The sequence below is a fragment of the Dioscorea cayenensis genome, chromosome 8 (genome assembly GCF_009730915.1).
Source record: "Dioscorea cayenensis subsp. rotundata cultivar TDr96_F1 chromosome 8, TDr96_F1_v2_PseudoChromosome.rev07_lg8_w22 25.fasta, whole genome shotgun sequence".
NCBI lineage: Eukaryota > Viridiplantae > Streptophyta > Magnoliopsida > Dioscoreales > Dioscoreaceae > Dioscorea > Dioscorea cayenensis.
In genome coordinates this window covers 20,405,359-20,413,791 of record NC_052478.1, presented here as the reverse complement: position 1 = coordinate 20,413,791, position 8,433 = coordinate 20,405,359, and the positions used below count along the sequence as shown (strand labels likewise).

At 34.0% G+C, this 8,433-nt stretch overlaps 1 long non-coding RNA gene across 1 annotated transcript; it reads left to right on the top strand.

Annotated features, from left to right (window-relative positions):
- The first annotated feature begins 4,346 nt into the window (after window positions 1-4,346).
- On the top strand, window positions 4,347-8,066 carry LOC120267820. Its single transcript, XR_005538594.1, has 5 exons — window positions 4,347-4,439; window positions 4,927-4,999; window positions 5,808-5,835; window positions 6,891-6,963; window positions 7,800-8,066. It is a non-coding gene; the product is annotated as an uncharacterized LOC120267820 (long non-coding RNA).
- Window positions 8,067-8,433: the final 367 nt, after the last annotated feature.

Sequence of the window (8,433 nt, the reverse complement as noted above, 5' to 3'; positions counted from 1 at the left end):
TAACCATAAAGCACGAAAAGAACATCCCAAAAATTGGCATGTTAAACCTGGGGCCTGTGGAGGTACTAAGACGGAGACCTTGCAGGAGACGGTGGCGCCGAGGTGCAAACGAGGCACGCTCATGTCGTTTCTGAGAAGGCCGGCGGCGAGGATGCATGAAAGCTCTGGCCGCCGGTGATCGTGGCTACCGTGGAGAATCACCGTAGAGCGAGAGGAATCGCAGCGGTGAGTTCTGGGGTTTGGTGAAAATTTTCGGAAGAGCAGGCGATTAGGGTTTTGGGCCGTTTGGATGGACTAGGATAGCTTAAGATGATCCCAATGAGGAGTATATCGGAAGGATGTGCTGCAAATTATTTACTAATCCCCGTGATAACATAGTAATTAATCCCTGTATTGAATTTAGTGCTTTGATCCCTATTGTTCCTATTTCTTTTTAATTTCTTGTTTAGTATCTGTTATTATTGCTGAGCACATCATTTATCATAAAAATAAATAAATATCAATATTAAATAATTAATATTTAATATTAATCTCATTTTATCACCATCAAGCATTGCTGCTATTGCATCATAATCACTATCATAAAATAAAAAGTCATAACAATAACAGCATCATATAATTATAAAAGATCAGGAGATGATGTTCGTTCCACTGGCCGCAAGTTCATATTTTCTCCTGAAAACCACTGCACATTTATTAAATTAGCATTTTCTTTAATTCTTTGGGTATCTCTTTTTAGAATAAATATTTTTACTTCCGAGTCTTTTTATCAAATAACTATAATTATAAAATCTTTTTATTAGATATCGTTAATTTAAAAACAAATATGTTTAAAAACAAATTTACCTGTCAAAAGATCATTTGTGTAAGAGAATAACTTTTAAAAGGGAAAAGAGTAAAACCTTTCAAAATAAATTTTTAATTTTGAAAAACAAATGAATAGTAATAAACCATGTCAATTCTTAATTTTAATTCTAAACTCACTAGTATAATAAGAAAGAAACAACAAAAACAAACAAACATCATACATCACCAATTTTTAATAATTTATAAATTATTTTCCAAGTAATTGATAAGTTTGGACACACGTCCAACCATAGTAATCAATTAAGTAGTATCTGCCTGCTTAAATAACAAACACCATAGTAATGCCCCATGCTCCCATCATCAAGAAGCACATTGGCACATATGCTGAAGAATGCCAAGATCATTGATAAACAAAAATAACAGTAAATCAGAAGAGATCTAGCGGCTTAAAACCAGGATCATTGCAAAGTTAATGTTCATAAATGTAGCACGATAGGTCTGAACATAACGCAGCTCGAACAGAATTAGGGAAGAAGTTGAGCAGAACAAAAACTTAACCAACAATGAGTTCTCTAGCTTAAAAGACAAGAACTAATCAATCCAGTGTGAGAATGCACTACTCCAAGCATACACTGCCAAGGCTTGCTCAATAGTCTTCAAGCAAACGAATGACCGATATGACAAAGTGAAAGTCCAACCTGCGCTCAACTGGTTACTTGGATCTCTCGCCACTCTTTTCGGCTGGCTTCCTCTTGAGCCTCCTGCATCGCTATTCTTCCACTGAACCAAGACAAAATAAATTTTGAACAATGCTAAACATAAAATTGTGAAACTCAATCTTAAGAGTCATTAAGTCATTAGTTAAGGCCACAGTACTCTGTTCTAATTATCAAACCACCATTTTCTAATGAAATTGTATCACTTGCTTTGAGGATAGGCTATCGTACACGATAAATGTTATATTCTATTTCAACATGTAATTAGATCAATGTTTCAATTGGCAAAAGACAAACAAGACCAAATGAACCAGTCTATACACTCTATGCTTGATTGCTAATAAGAAAAATTATATGAGACAAACAATAAAAACACAAGACAACAAAAAAACTTTCATTAAATAGTTTTAAGTCACACCTCCTACCAATTTCAAGCTTTCCTGCGCTCTGATAAATTTTTCATCAGACTCATTCATCCTTTCCTTAAAATATATATGTATAACCTTTCCAAACAAATGACCAAAATACAATACCCTACAAACTTATGCTTATACTGAGAACTTATAATTCTGACACAAGTTGCAAGAAGATAAACCCTCTTTGATTCTCTTGTACAGCATTTCCAAGCTACATTCACAACAACTAACATAAGTGGATGTGATGGCTTTAAAATTAGCATAAACAAGATTGTTTTAGAGGTCCATTTGGAGAAATTAAAGTTTTAACACTACAATTTCCATGCATTGAAGTTATTCATAAAAATTTTAAAAATACAAATCTTTTACAAATAAACCACCAAATATGGAGAGAGAAAAAGAAAACAAATCAATCTGAAAACAGGCCAAGAGACTAAATCTCACATATCAAGGAAATAAACTTTTAATGAGAATGCACAGCATAACAATAGATTCCCAAGATGTCACTTTTTAAGATAAAAATAAAAACCCTCAAGATTTACAACTATGGAAAATCCCTATTATTTTCAACCAACAATCAGACCGAAAGATTATGCAAAACAACGAGAACAAATTCAAAAATATAAGCAAAACAAGGAGCAATACAGCATCAATTCATGGCATATTATGTTCTTCAAGTCATAAATCACAAACAACAACGAGATTAAACAAAGAAAAAGCTCCAAAAAAGGCTCATATCTGATCCAAAATCATCACTTTCAACGAGAAAACACAATGAATCTCACCTTCGCCCTCATCCTCTAGCCCTCGCTCTCGATCAGCAGCCTCCCTCGGAGAAAAGATAAACTAGGGTTTAGAAGCACGGCGAAGAACTAGGGCTTATATATATTGATGATGAGCTTCAGATGGACGGTTGAGATTTGATTGAGATTTTTTAGATCCTGACCGTCTGATTCATTGATCTTGATCCACTGTGGTCATATTCACTAAAAACCCTTGAGAAAGTTGCCATTTTCATTTCTACCCCTTTAAATGATGTGATTGGTTATTTGCTGCTGTAGTTTAAAACGTTTTTAACATCCAAACCACTTTAAAAAAAAAACTAATTTTCTTTATCTAGAAAAAAAAAATCTAATTTGAAATTTTTAGAGCATAATAAAACCCCGTTTTAGACCTTTAGGTTTATTAAAATATATATAGAGAGAGAAAAGATCAACTATTAACTTCTGCAGTTGAGCACAGTAAGCATGGAAGAGAAAAAGACAGAAAGGATTGATTTGGGGTGTTTTTAGTTTTTTTTAGTTTAGTTGTAGATGATAATAGATTATACATTTGGATTGTTATGATTTGTTTAAGTACTGTGCTGAAATTAATTAGACAGTTCAAATTAAAATATTATGCATCTTATATTTCACTGTGCTATTATTTATAAGCACAATAATACATAGTAATTCAGATCGTTGGTTGACGATCCAACAACTAAGACTTAACTTGCCTAGATTTTAAATCTGAGTACCTCTGTGGATGATACAGCCTCACAGGCACACACACACACACACACATATATATATATATATATACTAAAAGAGCTATAATGCTCTTGGGAATAATTATTTTATAGAGTATTATTTATTTATTGGTAAATAAATAATTTATTACTTTTTTCATAAAAGAATATTTATTAATTTAGATAAAAATTTTATATTTTATACAAAAATAAGACAAATGAAAACATAGAGACGAAAAGGAATAACTTACAAATGAAGAGATTATTCCAGAGATAATGAATACGCAAGTTGATAATGATCAAGATTCAATAATAGTTGTGTTTTACCAATTATTTCTTTCAAAGAGATTTTTCTAACAACAAAAATCTTAAACAAAAACTTTGGGCAATATAAGAAATTGATACTAAATATAGTATGTCCTTCACAAAAAAAAAAAAATATGTTGATAAGATTAAATTTAGCTAATAAACAAAGAAGAAATAAATGACTTTAAATGCACATTTTAGAAAATTATTGTACTTTTTGTCTTGGTTTAGACCTCAGGCCTCTTTAGATTCTTGTGAATGCATTAAGGGGTAAAATAGTCATTTATCACTAATGGTATGGTATCATGTCCTGATTTTCGACCTTGGGCCTTTTTTTAGATTCTTTTGAATGCATTAGGGGTAAAATGGTCATTTCGCACTAGTGGCATCCTTGCATGATTACGCTAATGAGGCTTTTGTGAAAAACCGGGGCAAAAATAATCATTTGGACCATTTTTCTTCTACTTTCTATTATTAAGGGCATTTTTGGTCATTTCCCTTTTTATCTTAAGAAAAATGAAAAATGAGAGGATAAGAGTGCACCTTTATCTTTTCTCTCATCTCTTTCTTTTTTTCTTTGTTTTTCATTTCTTCTTCATTCAGCCGATCACCCTTCTTTGAAAAATACTTCCTTCGGCGAGCTTTTCGATAAATCAACACTTCTACTCTCTTCCTCTCATTCTCTTGGTAAGGCTTCGATCCAAGGTTTTTTCTTTGTATTTTCTTCGTATTTAATCGTTTTTGAAAATCTTTGAAATCCTAGAAATAAACCTTGGTTTGAGTTGATTTTAGGCTCAAATCGAAGGCAGTGTCGTGGTTATTCATTTGTGTGTATGTTTGTAAAGAAATTTCGTGATTTAGTGTTGTAAATCGACAAGAAACCATTGTTTAAGGGTCGGTTTTACCGTAGCAGTATTCAAGCAATCCCGAAGCTACTGTAGCACCAAAAAAACTTTGGCCTTTTCTTGTATTTCTTTGGTCCAAATCGAAGCATTTCTTACTTGGAATCCATTGGAACTAGTTTTACTTTGATTTGAGGTCGTTTTGGGTTCAAAATGATGTCGTTTTTCCCTAAAACGCCAAAGTTACATGTTCGACATGTAACAATGCATTCACATGCATTTTGTTTTCATTCTTGTGTTCATTGGTTATGGGATTCCCTACTTGATTATAGGTGGCGAAGGATCCTCCTAGGGGAAGGAAATCGTCGATCCGTGAGCGCATCTCAAGGCGGGACGTATAGTTTTGTGAGTGGTTTAATTAGTAATTGCATATATTTAATAAGAGTATTATAGTATTTATTTATGTGTTTCATAATGTAAATTTGATATATATATATATATATATATATATATTTTTGAGCATGGAGTTATTTGGCCAAAATGATTCCAGTATACGTATGCGTATTTATCTTGAAAGAAACATATTTACATGTATATGTATTTACATGCAAATGGAATATGGTTTAATGTACATTTCCATATTTAACTATTGTGTGGTGGATTCCTTGAGTTGGAATTGGAAAGAATTGCATTGTTGCATTTGGATTTTGATGGTGACTGCGGACTTTAGTTCGACACTGTAGTGTGGGGTTCCACCGTCCGACCTAATGGGAGGCGGCGTGGTTAACCCTGAGTTTACCTTGGTCAAGAGGTGCACAGAGCCATTGACAGGGGATCTTTTATGTGAGAAACCCTGGGTCATCACACGGGGATCTTAGTGGCCAACACCAAGGAATGCAGCATTTTGAATTGTAAAAGTCTTAAAACACCTTGGTGGTCCCGTAGCTAGTCGCGACCACGATTTGCTTGGGAAATATTTGAGGCCAGCTTGTATTTTGAGCGGTGTTCAATATGTTGGAAAATGTGACTTACCTGTACTATTTATAAATCATTTTGATCTCTGTTAATCTGTTGAATACTTGAAACTTCTTTTATATGTTATTATTATTGTGATAATTACTATTTGAAATCCCTTATTACTATGTTATATATATGCTATCACCACTCACTGGGTAACATCTGTTACTCACCACTCTTTTTTTTTCTTTCTCAGACTGCGACGTTGGACTGGATTATGCTGGGTAAGCAGTAGAATGACCTACCTTTCTCTTTGTCTAAATTAGTTGGCAGTATGCATGTAAACTTATAGATCCACTAGGCTTAACTTTTGCTCCTGTATTTTGTATTTGTACTTTCTGATTGTAGTTGGAACCCTGGCTGGTTCTGTTGTTGTTATTGGTTTCTTCTTTAGTAAGTTGTATTAGCATGTTTGCTTTAAGCCTTACGGCGACTAGGAGGTGGGCTGCTGTAGGGTCCACTCCTTGTTGTCGTGGTGATTGCCACGTGCCCCCAGCTAGGGTCGGGGCGTGACAAATGGCATCCTTGCATGATTGCATGTAGCTTTGTGTGAGAATTAGCCAAAAACCAAGGGCAATTCAGTCTTTTGGACCATTTTCATTTTATTATCTAATAGGAGAGCAAATTGGCCATTTCTCCTGTATATTAAAAAAAAAAAGTATAAAGTTAAAGCAAACATGGCTTTTTCCTTCTCTCTTTCTCTCTTTCTTCCTTTCGGCCGAGCACCCAAACCATAGAGAATTTTTCTGGCGACTTTTCCGGTGAACCAAGCATCCATTCTTTTCCTCTTTTACTTGTGAATACAGTCAGGCTTCGATCCAAGGTTTTTCTCTTCCGTATTTCTCTCATATTTTTTTGTTTTTGAAAATCTTTGAAAACTTAGAAATACATCATGATTGGGTTGTTTGTAGGCTCAAATCGAAGCCAATATCATTGTTATTCATTTGTGTGAATACTTGTGAAAAAATTTCTTGATTAGATGATGTAAATTGGGAGAAAATCTTTGTGCAAGGGCCGATTTTCTGTAGCAATCATGAGTTACTGTAGTATCGAAAATTTTTGACCTTTTTGTGTGTTTCTTTGGTCCAAATCGAAGCCCTTCTTACTTGGAATTCATTGGAACTAGTTTTACTCCAGTTTAAGATCATTTGGGTTCAAAATGATGTGGCTTTGCCCTAAAAGCCTAGAGTTACATGTTCGACATGAACATTTGCATTTGCATGCATTTTAGTTTTCATTCTTGTGTTCATTGGTTCTTGGATTCCCTGGTTGTATCTAGGTGGCGAAGTATCCTCCAAGGGGAAGAAAATCATTGACCAGTGAGTGCTCCTCGAGGCGAGACGACTAGTTCGGTGAGTGATTGAATTCGTAATTGCATAGATTTAATAAGAGTATTACAGTATTTCTTTATGTGTTTTATAATATAAATTTGATAATAAATCAAATTTCATTTGAGATATATATATATATATATATATATGAGCATGATTTTTTTGGAATGGTTAAACCTAGAATACTTATATGTATTTATTTTGAAAGGAACATGTTTACATGTGTATGTATTTATATGCAAATGGAATATGGTTTGATGTACATTTCCGTATTTAAATATTGTATGATGGATTCCTTGAGTTGGAAATTGGAAATAATTTTATTGTTGCATTTGATTTTGATGGTAACTACGGACTTTAGTTTAACACAGCAGTGGGGGTCCCAAGGTCCGACCTGATGGGAGATAGCGTGGTTAACCCTGAGTTTATCCTAGTCAAGAGGTGCGCAGAGCCATTGACAAGGGTTCTTTTATGTGAGAAATCTGGGTCACTACACGGGGATCTCAGTGACCAACACCAAGGAAGGCAACATTTTATAGTTTAAATTTTAAAAGGTTTTGAAACACCTTGGTAGTCTTGTAGGTAGTCGCGGCCACGATTAGCTTGGGAATTATTTGAGACCAGCCTGTATTTTAAGCTGTGTTCAATGTATTGGAAAATGTTACTTGCTTGTACTATTGATAAATCATTGTGTTATCTGTTAATCTGTTGAATACTTTGAACTACTTTCATATGTTATTATTATATATTGTGGTAATTACAATTTGAAATGCTTTATTACTATATTATATCTATGTTGTCACCACTCACTGGGTAATATCTCTTACTCACAACTCTCCTTTCTTCTTCTTTCTCAGACTGCGATGTTGGATTTCGTTGTGCTGGGCAGGCAATTGAGTGACATATCTATTCTTCTTGTCTAGGTTAGTTTGCAGAGTGTATGTAAACTCTATAGATCCACTAGACTTGCCCTTTTTATGTATTGTTCTTGTATTTATACTTTCTAGTTGTATTTGGAAACCCATGCTTGTACTGTTGTTGATGTTTTCCTGTATTTAGGGTCCCTACTGTAAGGGAACCCTATTATAACTTTATTGTTGATATTGTCTCATACTTTAGTAACTACGATTGCAATGTGCCCGGCTAGGTTCACAGCGTGACAAAATTGTTAAATTTAAAAATAGAAGTAGTCCAAACAAAGCCTTAAATATTATGAATTTCATATAGTATTTTTTCCATGTAATTGATAAATTATTAATTTATATTTTTGGGTTTAGGAATTTATATTCCTTTTTTTAACTATGCTCAAGATAGGTGGGCAGCTTTGGGTGGGAGAGAGTTCAAGGCAGGGGTGAAACTAAGAGAGAGAGAGAGAGAGAGAGAGGGGGGTAGCGAGTGGCTAAAGCCCCCTTCAATGTCGGCGAGACTACCTTCGTGAAATATAAGATTTAATGGTTGTGATTTTTTATACTTAAATTAATGTAAAATTTT